The 21,373-nt window shown below is 51.1% G+C and overlaps 1 protein-coding gene across 8 annotated transcripts in view; it reads left to right on the plus strand.

Moving 5' to 3' along the window:
* Positions 1–1,194: 1,194 nt before the first annotated feature.
* ST3GAL1 (ST3 beta-galactoside alpha-2,3-sialyltransferase 1) overlaps positions 1,195–21,373 on the plus strand; it is an 86,078-nt gene continuing 65,899 nt past the window's right edge. For 4 of the 8 annotated variants that reach the window (XM_070476966.1, XM_070476967.1, XM_070476964.1 and 1 more), the window contains exons 1-2: positions 1,195–1,484; positions 18,370–18,521. The gene's annotated coding sequence lies outside the window, so the exon portion shown is untranslated. Of the gene's footprint in view, positions 1,485–2,043; positions 2,128–18,369; positions 18,522–21,373 lie in introns of those variants that run through there. The other 4 variants (XM_070476971.1, XM_070476968.1, XM_020910751.2 and 1 more) reach the window with 2 other exon arrangements.

Consider the following 21,373-nt stretch of genomic DNA (forward strand, 5'->3'; position numbering starts at 1 on the left):
AGTGCGGGCTGGAAACAAGAATTTGGTCCTGCGGGTCCTGCTCTGGAGCATCCAGTACATCTCTTTCTGATGTAGAGCTAAGACTGTTCTCTCCGCTTCCATTGCAGAAGGCTGGCCTCCCGGCTGGGGCCAGGGGCACTGCAAGAATTAACTGACTCCCTAGGCCAAGCTGGGCCTTTTTCCTCGTAGCATTCCTCAGAAAAGTTGTGAGAGAGGAAAAGCCCCAATAAGGAGTTAAGAGCCGTAAAACTAGATTTTTTTCTTTTTCTTCTTTTTTTTTTTTTTGGTAGTGCCTCTTAAATCCTGTGTCTAGCACTTAGCCGGTAGGACTGGCATTCCGCTACAGAGCAAGACGCCAGCACCGCCCCACTTCCCTATAAAAGAGGAAGGGCCCAAATCCGCAAAGCTGACCCCAAAGCGGGCCTGGTCCTGGCAGTCAGGCTGGCGAGATTGCTCGCCCTGCTCTGGATCACGTCGCAGCCCCGGCGGGTGGGAGGGAAGAAACCGCGGCGGGCAGCAGGGCCAGGGCGGGGGGCCGGGCCGCGGTGGCTGGGCCGCGGTGGCCACTCCACGGCTCTCCTCTGGGCGCCCGCCCCGGGGCCTCACCCGCCGCCCCAGCCCCGCTCCCGCCACCCCTGCTCGCAGTCCCCCGGCGACTCGCGCGCCCTTAGAGGAAGTAGGTGGCTTGGCCCCGCCGCCGGCAGGCGGGTCGGCACCTTCCAGCTACTGCGCACCCACGCGGGCTCTTCGGAGCGCCGCCGCCTCCTCCGCGGGTCTGAGCCCGCGGGCCCCCCCAGGCCGCGCCTCCCCAGCCTTGCCAGCCCGCCGGCGGCGGCCGTCCCCGCAGATCCCCGCTCGGGGCGGCGATCCCGTCCCCGCGCCGCCTCCAGCGTCTCCCCCGCCGGGCCTCCGCCGAGCCGGCTGCAGTCCACGTGGCTCGGCGCTCTCTGTTCGGCTCGCCGGCAGCCCGGAGCCCGGGGAAAACTGAGCCGAGGCCGGGTGGGAGGGGGGTCGGCCGCCGGGGGAGCGGGGGGCCGCGAGGGGCGGGCGCTGGGCGGAGGAAGGGGAGGGCCGCGCGCGGGAGAGGCACCCGCTCGGCTCAGGCGCGCCCCGGCTCCCGGCTCCCGGCCCCGGCCCCTCCCCGGCCCGCCCTCCCGCCTCCCCCTCCCATTCCACCCCGGGGAAGGTGTTCCCGAGACCGCCCCCCTGCTCACCCCGCCTCCCCGCTCCCCCCGGCTCCAGCCTCCGCCGGCGGAGCTCCACTATGCCAGACAGTTTCGACACTTTGCAAAGACAAAGACCAGGGCGAGGAGGAAGAGGAGGACGGAGAGGAAGAGGAGGCGGAGAGAGAGGAGGCAGGGGCAATGTGAGCCGGGAATTGGGCGAGTGTTCAGGACACCCCCGTTTTCATTCTCCTCCGGATCGCCTCGTCCCGTACCCCCCAACCCCAGAGCCACGGAAACTTCCGCGTGTCTCCGGCCGCGGTGAGTGAGCGCGCGGCGCTGGGGGTGCGCGGGGGGCTACATCCACCCGAATTGGGGCTCGGGCAGTTTCGTGTGTGTTCTGCGAGTGGAGCGGGGTGATGGTCCGGACCCGAGGACAGAGGCGGTGGAGAAGGATCTGGGAGTGTGTGACAGGGGCGTGGAAGTGGACTGAAGACCCCGGCGCTGGGAGGGAGGGGGGCACACGCAGGGAGCCCCGCTCCTTAGCAGCGGCGTCGCCGGGGTCTTTGGGAGAGCAAGGAGGTCGGAGCGGAGGGTCGGGCTCCAGGGTGTACAGCCGTTTCCAAAAGAGCTGCTGGGAGCTCTAGGGAGCCCACGCCGGGTCTGGGGCAGCGGTCCCCGGGCTGGCCCCAGTGACACTGCACTCGGCGCGCGGAGCTGGCATCTCGGCGATCAGGGCCGCCGAAAGCGGAGTGGCCCGCGGGACCGCCTGTGGGCCAAGACTCCACGAAGAGGCGGGGCCGCGCGACCCTTTAGAGCGGAATCCGCGGTGCGGGGGCGCGCGGAGGCCGCCCAGTGATCCGAGTCAAGCGTCCAAATCCGCTGCGAGCAGGCGCGGATCCGGGAGGTGGCCATCGCCCCTGGGGACACCGCAGGCCCGCGTTGCTCCGGATACGGTGGAGAGGTTGGCACTCGGGGCAGGCCAGCTGGACGTGGCGTGTTGGGCAGGGAGGGACTGGGGTGGGCGAAGGGGAGCTTGACTGGGGTGGTGCCCGTGGCAACTCGAAACTCTGAGTCCGCCCGGGATCCCGTTAGGCGCCGCAGCTGCCGCGAAATGACCCGACAAAAGTTAGCAACTTGTCTGCGTCTGGGGTGTGTGACCTGCGCGGGGCAGGGGCGGCTCCTTGGGCGGGCGCGGGAGTGGGCAGCAGTGCCACTGGGGCAGAGCGCCCAGATGGGGGCACAGCCTGGTTCGGAATCGGGACTGTGGCGCAACTTTGAGCTCCTTCTTTCACTAAGCGAGAGTGTGTTTGAGCTTGACCTTGCGGGAGGCAGCGCGGCTGAACTTGAGATGGGAACGGAGGCAGCTCCCTAGCTGGGCACAGTTATGCCCCAGGGCGCCTACGCTGTATCCCGTGGCTTGGTCTCCCGGGAAGGGTGTTGGGATCTTTTGGGCTCTGCTCGTCCCCCGGAGACCCGAGCCCCACCTCCCTCGCACGCTAGGGTCTCGGACAGAGCCTAGAGAGCGTGGGGCTCGGTGGGGGCGCTGGGCCAGCGGACTAGAGTCCGCTCGCAAGTGTGCGCGTGGCTGGGGGCTGGGCGGGTCACTGCGTCTCGCCGGCTCTGCGTGTCCCGCAGAGGGAGACAGCCTTGACCCTGAGGGCAGTGACCTCCTGGCTGCGGCCCCGCATCGGTCATCTGCCTGGCTTTCACGTGCCCACCTCCGGGAACCTCTCGCCTCTCCCGGCCCATCCCCTTCCCGGGTCCCACGCCACGTGGATTTGCGCGGAGATGTTTCCTCAGGGAGACAGCGAGCATCCACTCCCGCTCTGCGGCTGTGTGTGTTGGGCGAACGGTACTCGCCAGCTCCGAAAATAATGTCCGCTGGGGACAGGGTAGGTAGTCCAGCTGTCGCGTCTGGCACATAGTAGGTGCGAAAGGTCTGAAAATGTCCCTTCCCGGGAAGGCGCTGGCGGAGGGCACGGTGTCTCTTCCCTCTTTCTCCCCACGTTTACTATTATTGAATTCGCTTCCAGCTGCCCTGTCCAGCGCTTTTGACTTCTAGATGTACTTTGCGCACCTACTGCGCGCTAGACTCAAAGATGGGCTATTCCTAGAAGATTTGGGAACGGCCATCAGGGTGTTTTGGTGTGGGTTTTTTTTTTTTTTTTTGGTCCCTGGGGAGCTGTGCGACTGCGTTCCTCAGGTTCAGAAAAGGCAAAGTGCACTGCCCCCTGCCGACCACTATGGAAACTGCCGCTTGGCTATGGGGATGGGAAGGGGCGCTGGAGACTGGGTGCCAGGGGTCGCTCCCTGCACCTTCTAGCACCTTCCGTTACTGACCCCAAACATGGCCTGGCCTTTTTCTGCAATCCTGCAGGTAGCTGAAGAGACCAACCCGAATTCCCCACGTTAACTTGTCCCGATCTTGTGCCAAGTGGGGGTAAAATGGGGTCGTGGCTATTACCTTCCAGATATGTTACACTAAATATTATATGTAATTGTGTGAATGTGTGTGTATAAGTATATATACATACATATGTTTACACACTATTTTTGTATATATATTCATATGCCTTGACCTCAAGTCTGGGCATGAAAGGAATTTCATCCTATGAAAAATTTATTTTGTGAATAAATAACAGAATAAGTAGTGGGGGAGCCATCCCCTGCTTTGAAGAATCCCACGTGGGTGGGAATATGCTGTCCTGTGTTTTGCAAGGCCTGCATTTGCTCTCCAGGTCTGCCTCCCCGGCAAGGCCAGGGCCTGGGCCCCAGCAGAGTCTTGCCTTGACTTCTCTCCTCCGTTGGAGGTGGGACCAGCACCCGCCTGGAACACAGGGCTTAGAGTAAGAAAAAAAAAAGAAAGAAAGTGTTGGGCAGAGGAATTTCTCTAGGGGGTGCACATTCTGCTCCTCCAGGCTCTTATCAGCAGCGGCCTCCTGCTCACCTCATGACTGTTTCCACTTGGAGGCACAGGCCAGGCTCACCAGACCTGAGGTCCTGAAGTCCTAGCACTGGCTGTCTGGAGCTCTCTATGCACCAGTGTTGGTGGGCTGGGTCCATCTGCGGGCCTGGCGGGGAGGGTTCTGTGCGGGTGGGTGTCTGTCTCCTCTCTCCACCGCCAACCCCAGGAGTATCAGCTGGAGGTCAGCTGTCTGCAGCCCTGTGGGAGCCCCATAGAGGCCCCATAGGGGCCTCTTAATCTTCTGGTCAGTTAACCTTGCCTGAGTCTGTTGCTGACTCAGAGGATTTGTATCTGAACAGGCTTTGCCTTATAGGATCTAAACCTTAACCCTCCCCTGAAGTCCCCTCCCACACCACGAAAAACAGCCAAGAAAGCAAAAAATAAAATCCACTTAAAACCTTGCACGGCTTCCTGGTGAGTCCTCCGTGCATGTCTGCACACACCCATCACGGGCCGGTGAAAGAGCTGGCCTGGTCACTAAATTATTCTAGCATAAGGCTTCCATGCACTTTGTCCAGTTGTGGAACCCTCTGGATCCTGCTGCAGTGACCCCCACCTCACCCCCGCCCTGGCCGAGCAGAGGATCTGGGTGCCCCCGCCCCGCCCTAATTTGGTTCCAGGAGCCCGGCCTCAGACCCCAGCCAGAGCTTGTGTTCTGGCCTCAGGGCCTGTGAGCAATGGCTTGACCACTTGGCACCCAGACAATTTCAGGCTCAGGGTCTCAGTTTCACTGTGGGAATGAGAGGCTCGGAGCTCTGCTGACATCACCTTGGGGCCCTTTGAGCCTTTTTCTTGTGAAGGCAGCCCCCCTCCCCCACCCTTTGCTTTTGCCTCCAGCTCCATCCTCAGAACCTTCCAGGCCTCCCTGGCGTCACAGACAAGCCTCGCCCACCCCATGCCAACTGTGTACCTCCTGCTCTCCATCCTGGAGCCCTGAGAAGCACACCCTCATGGCGAAGTCAATCTTTTATGCCCAAGAGCCCCACAAGGTCCTGCTTGATATCAGAAATGGGGTTTTCTTATTTCTTTAAGTTTTGTTGTTGGATTATTTTGATTTCGGTTCAACCATCATTTATTAGGAACTTATTGTGTCCCCGACACCATGCAAGGTGCTGGACGCGTGGTTGATCCTTGTCCCCTACATGCAGATGTGAAAGGTTACCCTCCGGTGGGGTTTGCACTAGAGTGGAAGTGTGCATGAGCTGGGGCAGGGTTTTGACAGAGAAGAAAGGATTCTTCTGCCTTGGGGGACCCACAGAAAGATTCATTGAGGATACAACCCATGAGTACCTTGGGAGTTCTTCTAGGCATAAGTCAGACTGCTGGAGAGCAAAGGTATTTTCTTGAATGTATAGTTATTGTTGTTCGGTTGCTAAGTCTTGTCTGACTCTTTGTGGCCCCATGGACTGTAGCCCGCCAGGCTCCTCCGTCCATGGGATTTTCCAGGCAAGAATACTGGAGTGGGTTGCCATTTCCTTCTCCAGGTACTCTGGATAGTTGATGTGAAAGATAAATGAGAGTCTCTCAACAAAAGCTAGCTTCTATTCCTGAAAAGGTCTAGAAGTGGTTATAGAAGTGGGTTGTGTGTCATCATGTCCTTTCAACCTATTCAATATTCAAGGAATACTGTTTGAATATGCTTATATTAAAGATGTTTTTCCCTTCCAAAAATACCTGAGGATGTTTGGACCATGTCATATGCTTCTATGTGTATGTATACACATATATTTTTTCTTCTCTTAAGATACATATAAGCTATCTAACTAGGCCTGTTTCTGGAACCCATATGAGATTATAAAGTACAAACTGAAAATTATTTATAGTCTTTCAGAGTTGAGAAGAAAACGTTAATTCCAAATTATATGGAAGAATAAAAAAAAAAAAGAAGAAGTTGAAAATGACTTTTGGAAAGTCCCTGTTTGGGTGTACAAAGAAAATACATTCTCTGAATTTCACTAGATACCTTAAAAAAAATCAAACCAATATTGATATCATTGTAATAGATTGTGCTGCATTAAATATACATCTATTTGAATCCACATGGAACCAACAGACCAGAGTGGCTAAAAATTCCCTTCATGCATATTTACTTAGCAGAGGGCTCTTGAGAAAAACCCAACCAAGAAACACAACCAAAGCAAACCTGGCTACTTCTCTGAGAGGGTGGAATGACTCCAAAAGATCATTTCATGTTCAAAAAGCCTAAAACAACTCTGCATGAAAGATGAAAATCCTTCTAATTGGGCATTTACCTTTTCAGAAATAAAAGGCTCAGTAGAAAGAAAAGAAAATGGAAAAAAAAAAAACCCTTCAAAAAACCTTTTTCCTTGGAAGACCAGACTGGAGCCCAAAATAAATCCCCTAAATTGGCCAAATCATGAAGAGCTGCATTCTCCCTCCCCACCCCTGGTCCAGCTCAGAGAACTGCCAGTGTTCTGAAAGCAAACACTCCCTGAAATGCCCACCTCTGCACGCCAACATCTGCAGCTCTGACCTTGTGTGGACCTCAGTTCGTCTCCTGTGTGTGCTCCACTGTGACTCGGGTCCTCCCCATTTTATGGATGTAGTGACTTACGCAAGGTCACACGGTCTTGCTCTCACTCAGACCTTCCGTGTGCCTGGAGCTACCCTCATGGGAAGTCAGTGACTCCTGGGCAAAGGAATAAGCCCACACATCCAGCCACCTCGAATCCCCATCCCACATTTTCCTCTGCTCACCCTCTGGAACCCCCACCTTCACCCTTTCCACCCTGAACTGTACAGATGAGGAAGCTAAAGGTCAGTCAGGTGACCAAGTTCATGGAAATGACCTCCAACCTTGGTGGGGCCACCTCCCTGCATCCTGGCCTTTGCTGTCTCCACCTCAACGCCTGCTCCCTCTATCTGCTCGGCTAAGTCTGAGAACAATGACAGAAAATCCCATAAGTTGAATCTGAGCATCTTTATTAGATCTTACAGTCAACTTAGGGAACCAAAACTTCATCTTCATAATAACGCAATATGACACAGCCCTACGTAACACAGCACCACGTAACAACCACAACTGCCATTCACAGTTCATGCAAAGAGTGTATGAATGCACTGGAGTGGAAACAGACTGGGATGAGAGCCAGCTTTAGTATTATCAGGAAGCCAGAGAGCGCTCAAGGGAAGTCTTAAGGGAGGGGTCAAAGTGGGGTCTGCTGGTGAGACTCAGGTAGGCAGATGACAGTGGAACCTCCAGAACGGAGCTCTCAACCACTAACTCAGGCGTGTTGCTAGATAATTTCCCTACGGTTCAATTATTTTGCCCATGAATAATTTTCTCCCAGGAGATAGAGTCAGCTAGCGAGCGCCTAGAGTCAAAATCATAGAACAGTAACATGAACAGAGTTTAGAAGAAAGCCTATAGGAGAGAAGATGCCTGCAGACAGTCTGGGAACAGGGAAGCTTGCCTGCACATTTTAGAGGGTGGGCTCCTAAATGGCCTCCTGATACTTTGGCCTTCTGATGTGAAGAACCAACTCTTTGGAAAAGACCCCGATGCTGGGAAAGATTGAAGGCAGGAGGAGATGGGGACAACAGAGGATGAGATGGTTGGATGGCATCACCAACTCAATGGGCATGAATTTGAGCAGACTCCGGGAGAGAGTGAAGGACAGGGAAGCCTGGCGTGCTGCAGTCCATGGGGTCGCAAAGAGTCAGACACGACTTGGCGACTGAACATGACATGACATGAGTGGACTTCCCAGGTGGTGCTAGTGGTAAAGAACTGCCTGCCAACTCAGGCCGCAGAAGAGATGCGGGTTTGATCCCTGGGTCAGGAAGAGCCCCTGGAGAGTCCCATGGACTTCGGAGCCTGATGGGCTGCAGTCCATAGGATAGCAAAGAGTTGGACACGACCGAAGTGACTTAGCACACACGCGGTCTGGTTGGAGTCTCTGATCTTGCGCATGGATCCCAGCACTGCTGACTGCAAGCTCTCATCCTTTGGCTCTTCTACATAAATTGAATTCAGAGAGCCCACACAGTGCCCAGGGGTTGAAGAAGGACTGGGCAGGAAGGCTTGGTATGAAGTTTGTCAGCAGGCATGTAGACCTAACCAGGTTCCTAGACAGTTGTCTCTCGGGCAGCCTGCTGCAAGAAAAAGGAACAGTAGAAGTTGCTGTTGCGACACTAAAAGCTTCCCCTTTTTATATATTAATTTTTTTAATTTTTGCAATGTTGTATTGGTTTCTGCCATACAACAACACAAATAAACCATAATCACACATATATCCGCTCCTTCTTGAGCCTCCCTCCCCTCCCTGCATCCCACCGCTCTAGGTCATCACAGGGTGCCAGGCTGGGCTCCCTGTGTTATATGCACCTTCTCTCCAGCTGTCCACTTTACACATGACAGTGTATGTATGTTGATGCTACTTTCTCCACTTGCCCCACTGTCCTCGTCCCCCTGCTGTGTCGACAAGTCCCTTCTCCATGCCTGCGTCTCCATTCCTGCCCTGCAGATAGGCTCATCAGGACCATTTCCCTAGATTCCATGTAGATGCATTCACACACAGTGTTTGTTTTCCTCTTTCTAACTTACTTCACACTAATAACACCTTCACAATGGAGAAAGTGTTTGCTGTTCTTCTTCCTTGAAAACACCGTTAATCCTACCACCTGGTGGAGAGTTTGATGAATCAAAACTGTTGGTTTGAACCACTAGCTGCCACCAACAAGAATGTCTTAGTGGGGGGTATTCCTGGTTGTTTCTGAAGCATATTCTTGGCGAAAAAAAAGGAAATTAAAATGAAAAGGAGAGATTAGATGATAGGCTGTGCACCACTGCCTAAGGGTAGTTTCAAAGGAAAAACACACCTCTCAGAATGGTTTGAAAAATCGGTTCCAGCATAAGGGCAGCTTCTATTTTCTGTCTGTAATCTATGACAGGGAACAAACTGAGCTACGCAAAAATCCATCATGAACTACAGGATTATAGAAATTAAACTGATGTCTTCGCTGCAGAAAGTCGGGGGAGCCCTTCCAGGGCCCGAGAGTGGGCTCTTGCCTATGCTTGGAAATGAATTGGCCGAGGAGACACAGGTACTGACAAAGCAAGAGACTTTATTGGAAAGGGGTGCCCAGGCGGAGGGCAGGAGGGTAAGAGGACCCAGGAGAACTGCTCTGACATGTGGCTCACAGTCTGGGGTTTTATAGTCATGGGGTTAGTTTTCAGGTTGTCTTTGGCCAATCACTCTGACTCACAGTCTTTCCTGGTGGTGCACGCATTTCTCAGCCAATGTGGATGCTGGCAAGAAGGATTCTGGGAGGTGGAAGGACACATGGGGTCTCCTTTTGACCTTTCCCGAACTCTTCCTGTTGGTGGTGGCTTATCAGTTCATGTTCCTTACCACGACCTCCAGTTGTAAAATAACTCACGCAAATGGTTACTGTGATGCCTGGCCAGGGTGAGGGGTTTCAGTCAGTGTGTTTCCCCTAACATGTCCACAATGCCAAACATCCAAACAAGGAGAAAAGATGTGATGGTCCTGGAGGCAGTTTAGAATATCAAAATGCTCCTGTGTCCTTGGGAGCCTGCCTCTGGGATGGAGTGAAGGGGCTTCTCTTTTTCTCTGAACATAAGGTGTGTTGTGCGTGAGTCGATTAAGTGATAATGTTACAAAGATTGTACCTTTAAAGAGCATGGAATCAGAAGGAGTTGTCAAATCTGAGCATTTGCAAAGAACCTTAGCAGTGCCCTTGTTCAACCTTCCTCTACTCCCAGACTTCAATTATTCATTGACTGAGTCATTCATTGATTCATTCAGTGGAAGTACTGGCTCTGCCACTTGCTTGCTGTGTGACCTTCAGCGTGTTTCATAACCTCTCTGTGCCTCCATCACCTCATCTCTAAAACTGTGGACAATAATAGCACCAACCACCTGGTAGGTACTCGATGAGTTAATACTTGGAAGGTGTTTAGAACAGGACCCTGCTGAGTGCCTACTTTATAAGTGCTTGCAGAGTGCACGCTGTGATCATCATCAGCTTTCGAGTTAAGCAATGCCTTGTTCAGCTTCCCCTGAATTGTTTCCTCACTTCGACTCTACCAAGTGGTTAACACTCCTCTGCTTGAATGTTGCCAGTGATGGCCCTCTGATTTCTGAACACCTCTTCAGATTGGAAAGCTCCTCCTCACACAGAGCCTCCATCCATAGAGGACTTCCTGAAGGAGGTGGTAGGGTGGGGGTAGGGGGGATCTCTGGAGTTGTCTCAGTTTAAGGCTGGGAAAGTTCTCTGGGCTTAATAAGCTATGTTGTGGCCCTGGATACTAGTAGTAGAGAGAGTCCTCCTGAGACTTCGGACATGACATCTTAGACACTCTCTGCCCTGTATTTCACCATTGAGACAGCTCAGGTGGAGGCCTGACCCATATGATTCCTCAACTCATTAGCAGGTGGATCCAGAGTGAGAAACCAGCCCTGAGTTCAAGGCTGTCACGGCTGACTGGGGCACCTTGAGGTGTCCTAAAGACGAGCTTCCAATGTCCAGAGCACGGCAGCAGGCACAGCCCTGGGTGCAAAGGGCTCCTAGGTAACCCCACTAGACAGGCCTCCTCCTTTAGTGATCCCCATCGTGTTTTCTCCTAGTCTCCTAGACCACCCTCTTGACCCCCAGTCTCCCTGAGACCTCCCTCTGAGCAAGTCCATGTTGGTTTTTGTGAATTCTGGCATCTCTCTGCCCTTCTCTCTTTCCTAAGTCCCTTTCCTAGGAAATACCACCTCTGGACATTCGGCACTCACTTAACCTTCTAAACAGGGCTTTTAGGTCCTTCTTGTTATCAGTATTTTGACAGTTGAGAACACCGGGGCTCTTAGAAGTGGGCCGCTTGACCTCAGGCCCTCTAGGCGGGGATTGTTCCCCTGCCAGCACACCCCCACATGTCCCGTCCACCCCCATGTGACAGCAGCTTCCTTCCACTTCCCTTCGGTTGTTCTGAGCATCAGATAGTGAATGAAAGCCGCTTAGTCATGTCTGACTCTTTGCAACCCCACAGACTACACAGTCCACGAAATTCTCTAGGCTAGAATACTGGAGTGGGTAGCCTTTCCTTTCTCCAGGGGATCTTCCCAATCCTGGGATCAAACCTAGGTCTCCTGCATTGCAGGCAGATTCTTTACCAGCTGAGCTACCAGGGAAGCCCAAGAATACTGGAGTGGGTAGCCTATCCCTTCTGCAGCAGATCTGCCTGACCCAGGAATCGAACCAGGGTCTCCTGCATTGCAGGCGGATTCTGTACCAGCTGAGCTATCAGGGAAACCTGGGAATCAGATAACAGGCCAAATAGAATGAAGCCCCTTCTTCACCAAACGATACTTCAAAGGACTATAAATAGGATACTTAATGGTGACACTCGGTCACATTCACCATGGACAGGACAGACGCTGCGTGATGCCAGCGTGTCCTCCAGCCCAAGGTTTTCACGGTCATCATTGGTTTTCTTCCCTGCCTCCCTCTCACTTTCCCTCCGTTCTTTTTCTTTCTTGTTTCTTTCCCCTCATCCACTGTCTTTCCCCAGAGTACATAGTTCAGCCTCCTTCATTTGGCCGTGGTTGCCTAGAAAACGAACACATGCCTATATCACTATTTCTCCCAGTTCTGACAGACCCAAAACAGTGCCCAGCAGGCCCCGGGGAGGCTACCCAGCCTCCCATCTCCTTCTCTGCAGGCAAAATCAGGGTACCCAACAAGAAAGTCCATAAGGGCAACTCCCACCCTGGAAGCCATGGGGGGCAGAGAGGTCAGTGAAGGCTGGGGTTGGGAGAGAGAACAGGTCCACTGTTGGTTAGCTGTGGAGTGTGGGGCAAGTGTCTACCATGCCTGACTCAGTCTCCCCACCAGTACTCTGGGGACACCACCACCCGTCTTTCTGGTTGAGAGTTGAGATAAATCAGGCAGGAGAGCGTGGGGGAAAGGCCCAGAGAACAGACGGTCTTCAAGCTGGAAGATGGGAGAGCCAGGGTATGGGGGACCCCAGAGTGGGACCCACATTTGGAGCCAAGGGCATCTCCCCAGCCATGTGATCAGTAGAAGGAGAAAGAGAGGAAAACATCAAGGTACCTGCTTGATGGGTCCCAACCACTCTGCCCTCTTCCAGCCATGATCAAGGTGTCTTTTCCTGTGAGCAGAAAGAGATTTAGGCAGACCCATATTTTAGGTGAACCAGCGGGCTGAGGTTTGCAGAGGCCTGAGCATCTCCTGGGTGGTCCACGAGGGAGTGTTCACGTTGCTCTGTGTGAGAAGAAGTGGTGACTCTATCTCTTTGGGGTTCAAGAGCTGATTGTACTCAGACGCTGAGAAATTAGAAAGCAGAAGCCACTTGGAGATTTCCAGTCTGGCTGTGGAGGTGACTGGGGGGCCGCGGATGACCACAGGGAGCATGGCAACCAGACAGACCAGGGGACCGTGCTGTTTCTCCCATCCCAGACCTGTGGGATTTGAGGTGTAAGAGGACATCCTTCTGGAGCCCAGCCAGGCTGAAGGGTGAAGAGGAAGCCTGGGGCTCAAGGCAGCCCTGGCTTTGAATCACATCTCTGCTGATTTCTAACTGTGTGGCTGTGGGCAGAAACCTAACTCTTTTAGAGCCTCAGTTTCCACATCCGTGAAGTGGGGATAGGACTATCACCCTCAAGAGGCTGGCTGCGCAGGTTGAATGAAATCACACACGTGGAATGTGACTGTGGTGCTGGCCTTGTTGTCCAGATGCATTCCATGGTAGCTATTGTTATAATATTATCTCCCTTGGCAGAGCAGCCAGAACTCAGCATTCAGGCACCGGATTCAGAAATCCACTCCTTCTCAGGACTCCAGCATGTGGAACCCCTTCCGAGAGGGAGGGTGCATGCTAGCTTTCCCAGCCTGGTGAACATACATGCTTCTTGCCCGAGTTCTGACTGGCGTCTTCAGCCCACACGCCACGGGCAGGGAGGTGCAGTGAAACCCTGGAGAGGGCCAAGCTGCTGAACTCAGCTTCCTTTCACTTTCGGTATTAGCTCTGTCATCTCTGGCTTGCACACTCAGAATTTCTGCCTTCATACCCCACTTTCAGTCCTGCTCTGGACATTCTAGCACTTACACCAGGCTTTTCTAGGGCATCTCACCATTTACCCTTGCTCTTCTGCGTCATCTGTTCCCTTTGTAAGCTGATCTAGCCAGCCTCAGTTCTTTATCTCGTCCTCCATGATCATTGAATGCTGGTCAGGAATTCAGAGTAAGAAACCACCCACTTAACCCGTGCCCTCTCTCACTGGTTACAGAGTGAGGTGGCTCTTACTGTCTGCCCGAGTCCTCTTCCCCACGCTGGGAGAGCCCGCAAGTGTACTGCCGTCCCCATCAGGGCAGAGCAGGGTGCTTTCACAGCACAGAAGCTCAGTAAACGCTGACTGAAGGGAACTGTGTTAGTCCTGGTCTTAAATGGAGTCCACCTAGGAATTAGTTTATCATTCAGGCTCCACTCTTTACTTTGACCGTGAGCAAGTTACTTCATCTCTGCAAGCCTCCACTTACTCATCTGCACATCGACTGCAGATAATAACAGTGTGCACATCACAGGACCATTATGAGGAGCCACTGAACTTTTGAGTACAAAGGGCTTAGTTTGGCAGAACCTTCATAAACATTTAAAAATGGTACCTGCTACTATCACGACTGCTAGTTTTACCTTACAATTTTTATTAAAGCAACTTCATGTTGTTTCTTATTCTCTTGCTTTGCAACCCAGCCCTGTAAAGCATGGAAGGAGATACAGTTTCCATGTTACTAGTAAGTAAACCATGACTCAGAGAAAGGCTGTTTTTCTAAACTCACACTGCTAGACTTTGTGTGGCTGGCCTCCTCTGCTTGGCATACCTAGCAGCCAGCCACACTGTTTTGGAACATGATATGACCACGGGCCTCTGAGAAAAGATTCCCGTAATTTAAAAGCACAGCAGTATTTTTTTTCACCTAGGCCCAGTGTTAATAATTATTCAGATGATCTTTTTTTTTTTTTACTTGGAGGAGAGAGGCTAAGCTTTATTAAGCAAACTGCCATACTCCAAGTGTGATGGAGACTTTCATATCCTGTTCCCTGCCCGATCCTAAGAAGAAACAGAATTGGAGAACATGATCTCTTATAAGATGTATTGCGTGCTATTGCACAGAAGAAAGGAATTTCAGGTGGTAGATGCACTAACAGGGGCAAAGAAGGAATGATTTATGAATCCAGATTAGGAGAACTGAGAACTCGCTGATTCGTTTGACTGGAATTTGTCCATCTGCGCACCAGCTGGAATTTGTGGGCCTTTTTCTTGCCTCAGGTCTCCTGGTTTAAGCCCAGCAGTTTACCATTAAGGACCTGGTTGGTAGCTAGTGACTGCCAGTTGGATGGAGAGAAATAAGGGGGCAGGCCCTGAGCCTGGAGTCAGAAGCCTTTGACCCATGTTCCCACGGCCCTGTTCTCAGCCGTGTGATCCATGGGCCCACCTCTCTGGGCCTCAGTTTCTTCATTTGTACCTTGGAGAGTCACATGAGCTCTTCTGGGCCCTTTCAGAAAATGAGGATTACATCTGATCTGTCTTCTTATGTAGTCCCTGTGTATGAACACATTTCACCATTTTTAAGAATTGAGTTGGAAACAATTGTGGAAGCCTTGGGAATGTAGGGAGAATATAAGAAGATGCAGGGCAGGAGGGCATAGGGAAGAACGTTGTGATGTGGCATTTTAGAAGAGATTTTTAGGGCTTCCCTGGCGGCTCAGTGGTAAAGAATCCACCTGCCAATGCAGGAGACACAGGTTCAGTCCCTGATCCGGGAAGATCCCACATGCCACAGAGCTAGGAAGCCCGTGCACCACAGCAATTAAAGCCTGCGAGCCCCGGAGCCTCTGCTCTGCAACAGGAGAAAACACTGCTGTGGGAAGCTTGTGCACTGCAACTCGCGAGCAGCCCCCGTCCACCATGACTAGAGAAAAACCTGCCGCCAGCGAAGACTCAGCAAAGCCAAAAGTATGCATAAATAAAATCATTCAAAGCAAGAGATTTTAAAGAAAGTGAAGTCACTCAGTAGTGTCCGACTCTTTGTGACCCCATGGACTCACCAGGCTCCTCCATCCAAGGAATTCCATCCATGGGATTTTCTAGACAAGAGTACTGGAGTGGGTTGTCATTTCCTTCTCCAGGGGATCTTCCCGACCCAGGGATCGGACCCAGGTGTCCTGCATTGCAGGCGGATGCTTTACCATCTGAGCCACCAAGGATCGGTTAAAAACAGAAATCGGGGAGAGTCAGAGCAGCTGATGAGGCTGCTTCTCCGGGGCAGCAGGTAAGGCAGCGGGGTCCTCTCCTCATCTGTGTGGTCAGTGCCTTGGGTCCTGTTAGAGCAGCTGAGGAACCCAGGCTCTGGGAGGTGGTTGACACTTGGGGGCACAGATCCCGTTTTTAAAGGCCCCATGGTTGCAAGCTTGCTAGTTGGGGTTGGAAATCCAGTGCAATTGCCAAGATATTGTGTATCATTCCCTGTGCTATACAGTAGCTCCTTGTTGGTTATCTATTTTATATATAAAAGTGTGTATATTTTAATCTCAAACTCCTAATTTATCTGTCCCCCCCTTTCCCCTTTTGTAAACATAAGTTTGTTTTCTATGTTTGTGAGTCTATTTCTGTTTTGTGAATAAGTTCATTTTTTTAAGATTCCACATATAACTAATATCATGTGATATTTATCTCTGTCTGACTTACTTTCACTTAGTATGAGAAATATATATATATATATGTATATATATATCTCACATCTTTAGGGCTGAGTAGTATTCTGTATATATATATATATATATATCTCACATCTTCTTTGTCCCTTCATTTGTGATGGACGCTTAGGTTGCTTCCATGTCTTGGCTGCTGTGGATAGTGATGCACACTCACTCACTCATTCATTACTGAGTGCCCCCCCCCCCACAAGTGCCTCTTTTACCCATACAGTGTCCAGTGGGGCTGGGGAAATCTAGTGATAGGAAAAGTCAGTAAAATACTGTCCTTTCCACCACCCCTAAGGGGTTCGGTCTCATGAGAACAATGGGCGATAGAATGGAGGTGGTGGCTTGTGCTTGGTAAATTCTCGTTAAACGAAAGACTAAACCAGGGGAGATCAGCAGAGGAAACCATGGAGTCCCTGTGAGGTTCCCTAACCCATTTTGGGGGTAAGGACAGGAGGGTGTCAAAGCAAACATCTTGGAAGTGCAGTCCATGAGTTGCTTTGCTCATTCTCTGACTCAGGAGATGGTAATTGCCCTTCTCCGGGGGGGAAGCTGGGCGGTGGCTTGTAGAGGGGCGTGTAGGACAGTCGCGTCACGCGCGCCTCGTGGAGTTACGGGGCTGTGACCGAGGCTCTGCAGGGGCGCAGGGAATGCTGGGAGTGTGTCATGTCAGCAGAGATGTCCCTGGGAAGTGTGCTGACGCTGACCCGGAAGGGTGGAGACTTGGGTGGGGATGGTGTGAGTCAGCAATGGGAAGGAGGAAGGTGTGAGCTGCAGTGTACAAGGACCCCTCTGGCATTGGAGGAGGCGGCAGACACCATTTGGAGGCTGGGATCAGTTAGCCTCTGCCTTCATTCTTCCAGAACACTGCGGCTGAAAAAAAAGTTTCATTCCCGGAACTTCCCCTAGCTGCTCTGGCCACTTTGTGTTTCTTCTGTATAAACATCCTGCCTACATCAGGACCTCCAAACAGAGTCTGTTTATCATCAAAACCAGATGCCTGTAGACAAATCTGAGTCAGTTGGTCACTGAATCCTGTTGATTTTATGCGTAAAATAGTTCTTGAATCTCCTTCTCCTCGTCTTGCCCACAGCCCAGCCTTATCCCTGGCCCTCATCGTCTCTTGACAATCAGGCTGACTCCAGACAGCACAGGCTGACTTTTCTTTCTGACATAAAAATCCTGTGGTCTCACTGCCAGCAGTGTGACGATAACTTGGTGGTTCTGTCAGCTAGCTTTCTCTGCGTAACAAACAGTCCCAAACCTTAGCACCTTCAACAATAAACATTTATTATTTTTCCTGATGCTGTGGGTAAGTAGACTGGGTGTTTCTTTTGGACTGGGCGACTTGGCTGGTGCTCAGCTACCGTGATAGTCTCACCTGCAAGGCTGGGGGCTCAGCTGGGAGGGCTGGAGCTTCTCCCCATGTTGGCTGGTTTCATCCTACAGGGGCTAGCTCAGGTGTGCTCTTGTGACTGCAGAGTGGTTCCCAGCAGCAAGCGAGAGGAAGTCCTCTGCCTAAGCATTCTTAAGGCTTTCTTTGTGTCGAGTGTTTTCATTGGCTTATTGCTCAGAAGCAAGCCACGTGGCCAAGTTCAGACTCCGAGGGTGGAGATATGGTTTTCACTCTGTGGTGGCTGCAAGGTGATGTGAGTAACAAGGGACTCTCACTGAAATCCTCTCTCCCGGGGGCTGAGAAGGGTTTGGAACCAGACAGGATGGGTGTGTCCTGTCAGTCTCTTCTCTGCCACTTACTGCTTTTGTCATGCTGGGCAGCTTCACTCATGTCAGCTCTCCAAGCTTCAGCTGCCCATTGGTGTTATGGGAATAATCAATCTGGGCACCTTGGATTTCAAGAGAGTATCAGCTAAGAAAACCCATGGTCTGCATGTTGCAGTGCTTGACACTGCAACTCAACTGAGAAAGAACTCAACTGAGGGTCTCTGTTCCCATTCTCAGACGAGGTCTTCGAAAGCCCTTTCCTGTCCAGCCTCAGGCTGGTTTATCCTACTTTTGATCTCACAATTTTCACCTTCATATCTTACCTATTTCTTTATCTCTGTCCTGAAAGATATTTCCCCCGAGGCTTTTCTTTTGCCAGACAGCATCTTGCTTATACCCTGATCAAGGAGCAGCTAAAAATACCATCTCCTCTTCAGATTTGTCTTTCAGACTGAGTTTGCTATTTCTTCCCCAGATATCATCCACACCCTCATATCATACTGCCCTGGATTGTTTATTTGTTTCCTCCACCAAGCTGAGCTCCTGAGGGGAATGAACTATACTTTACTCACCTTTCTGTCTCTGGCACTTGACTCTGAGCATGGAACAGAATAGGGGTTTATTTACAAAATATTTGATGTATAAATCATTGGCTGGGTGAATGGGGAACTGGGTGAATGCCTTTTAATCATGTTGAGTCATCTTCAAAGGCAGTGAGTGAAATGTCAAAGCTGACAAACTTTTCTCCTCTTCACTTCCAGCTGGTACTGTTTTCAAATTCAACCTTTCTGATGTGGAAATGCCAGTAGAAGTGATTAGCATCTCCAGGGGCTGTGGTGAGCAGACACTGTGAGCTTTGTGTCCAGGGCAGTCGTCTGACGAGCAGAGATGGACACTCCCTCAGTTCAGCGAGGTAATGACTGACTAATGCCAGTGAGAAACTCTTTCCTGTTTCCACTGTGGCTTACGTCAGGTTGTGGGGAGAAGGTGGAGATGGGGGAGATTTTCCCTGTTTCTTGATCTCTTTGCAATTTGGGTATTCCATAAAAAGGGAGGGCTTTCTCCCTCAAGGAGAAACGTACGCCTCTTAGGGTATCAAGCAATCTCTCTCTTTTTTGGAGGTCTTTGTGCTCTCATGAAAACTGGGAAATCCTTCTAGGACAAGTGCCTGTCATCCCAAAGAAGTGCTGCAGTGACAGTCTGGTGCAGTGACAGTCTGGTGTGTCCTGGCGTGAACGCTCAGCCAGCAGACCCTGTGACCCACAGGACAAGTCCCTCCTGGCCATGCTTTACAAATAAAGTTTTATTGGCACTCAGTCATGCTCATCCATCAGGGCCATCTGTGGTATGTCACACCACTGCAACCACTGCGACAGAGAAAGTGTGGCCCCGAAGGCTGAAATACTTACAGACCGGTCCTTAAGACAAGAAAAAAAACAAACATGTGTCGGCCCCTGGTCTGGAGTTGAGCTGTCCACATATATCCACTCCACCTGTGACTATTTAAATTTTAATGAATGAAAATTAAATAAAGTTAAACCCAGAGCATTCTTTTCAATTAAAAGCTGGTTTCTTTTTAGTTAGTTTATTTTTATATTATTGCAAATTTACAGGTAAGCTGCAAGAATAGTCAGAAAATCATGGGTACCCTTTACCCAGATTTCTCAAGTGCTAGCATTTTATATATTTCTGAAATCACAGCATTATTATAAACCCAGTACAGCTGAGTCAGAAGCTTAGCATTGATTTGCTGCTAACATTGATTTGTATTTCACAGCACTGACCTTTTTTGACACGTTCAAGCCAATTATTTTCCAGAATACCCCTCAGTTTGTGTTTGTCTGATGTGTCCTTGTGGTTCGATTGAGACCATGTGCTCTTGCCAGAATCTCACAGAACTGACGCTGGCTCCTCAGGGCCCCCTGTTGGCGGGATGATGCTGGTCTGTCTCAGAGCTGGTGATGTCACTTTGTCACCTGGTTGGGGTGGGTTCTGTGAGGTGTCTCCATGTGAAGTTACCATTTCATTTTTGAATTATCAAGTATCTTATGGGGAGCGTCTCTAAGACTCCCTAAATATCCTTTTACTCCTTAATCTGCCTCACGAGCACCTATTGATGGTTCTTGCCTGCATCGGTTTATTATCAGCATGGTTACCAAAGAGCGATTTTTCTCATCTCATTGTTTCTTTTTCATTGGTTAGTTGGTTTTCCACAATAGAAAAGAACATTCCTCCTTCCTTTCCTTCTTTATGTGGGTTGTGACCTGGCAGATTTTAGCTGTACGTAATAAATTTTAATCTTTTGTTATCATTAGTTCTTTTGATATTTTAAAGTTGTCCCAGATGTATCCAGTGAGGGATGACTGCTGCATCTTTTTAACATGTCCCTGTTGGTTTTTGAGCACTTTCTTACTTGTTGGTGCAGCACAATATTCTAGCCTCGTTTTGTGCTTCCTCTGCCCAGCCTCAGAGTTAGCATTTTTCAGGGAATCCTGATGCCTTTCCATGCAGGATGTTATTTAGGAGTGCCATCTGGTCACAAGGCGTGTCCTTTACTGCTGGGGTAGCATTGTCTCCAGGCCCTCTGGGCAGATGGAGCTGGGCAATGTGAAATGTGTGTGGTGTGTGTGTGTGTGGGCATGGCTGTACACACATCCATCGTTTTAGACATATGCATACATCTTCACATATACATCCACCCACATCACATATACCTGTTTCTATGTGTACATATACACACCATCTAGATTATTTCTAACTCACACGTGTGGGTGTGTGCTCAGTAGCTCTGTTGCGTCCAACTCTGTAACTCTATGGACTGCAGCCTGCCAGACTCCTCTGTCCATGGGATTTTCCAGGTAAGAACACTGGAGTGGGTTGCCATTTCCTCCTGCAGGGGATCTTCTCAACCCAGGGATCAAACCCGTGTGTCCTGCTTTGGCAGACAGATTCTTTACTGCTGCGCCACCTGAGAAGCCCACTTCTAACTCAACTTATTTCTATGTTAAAACCGCCTTACGTGCACACTGATGATGCTAGAATATTCTTCACGTACATCTAAATGTTGGAGTCACCCCACCCCTGCTGTCAGCAGCACCGCCCACCATATTTACTGAACTATGGATCAGATCCTGTCCAGACCCCTTTCTGGCCATGACTGCTCACGAAATCCCAGTGGCCCAAGTTCAGAGGAGGAAGCAAGATTCTGAAGAATTCCTTAACTTGTGCAAAGTGATGCAGCCAGCAAATGTGGCATGCTTGCAGAGAGTGCCTGTCTGCAGGCTGACATTTGATCAGATGGCCCTGGGAGACAGAACAGTCTCAGAAGGAAGAAAAAGAGCAGAATGTGAGGGGAGCATTTGTCCCCGTGGATCGGGGGGCCTCAGGCCCTTGCAGTAGCAAGAATGCCAAACCACGCTGGTGGACACGGTCTCCTTTGCTTCACACCCCAGGAGCTGTGCTTATGACTACATCACTGATAGAGCCATGTCACAGGTAACAGGATGTGCGGCGATGCACGTGGTGGAAATGTGCGTCCGTGTGTGATTGCTGTGCCTGTGTGCTTCCTGGGGGGTGGTGTGTGGCTGCTGTCCTAGGCCTGCAGAGACCTTGATCTGGTTGAAGGTGTGATTACAGAACTGGGCCTCTCTGGGGAGCGGGCATTTCCTCTCGTACTGGGGTTTTCTGGGGGGAAGCTACTTAAGCACAGAGGCCTTAACGTAAATACATTTGTGTTTGCAGCTCTCAGCAGAATATATGCAGAAT

Source organism: Odocoileus virginianus, chromosome 15, assembly GCF_023699985.2.
Source record: "Odocoileus virginianus isolate 20LAN1187 ecotype Illinois chromosome 15, Ovbor_1.2, whole genome shotgun sequence".
NCBI classification, from domain to species: Eukaryota; Metazoa; Chordata; class Mammalia; order Artiodactyla; family Cervidae; genus Odocoileus; species Odocoileus virginianus.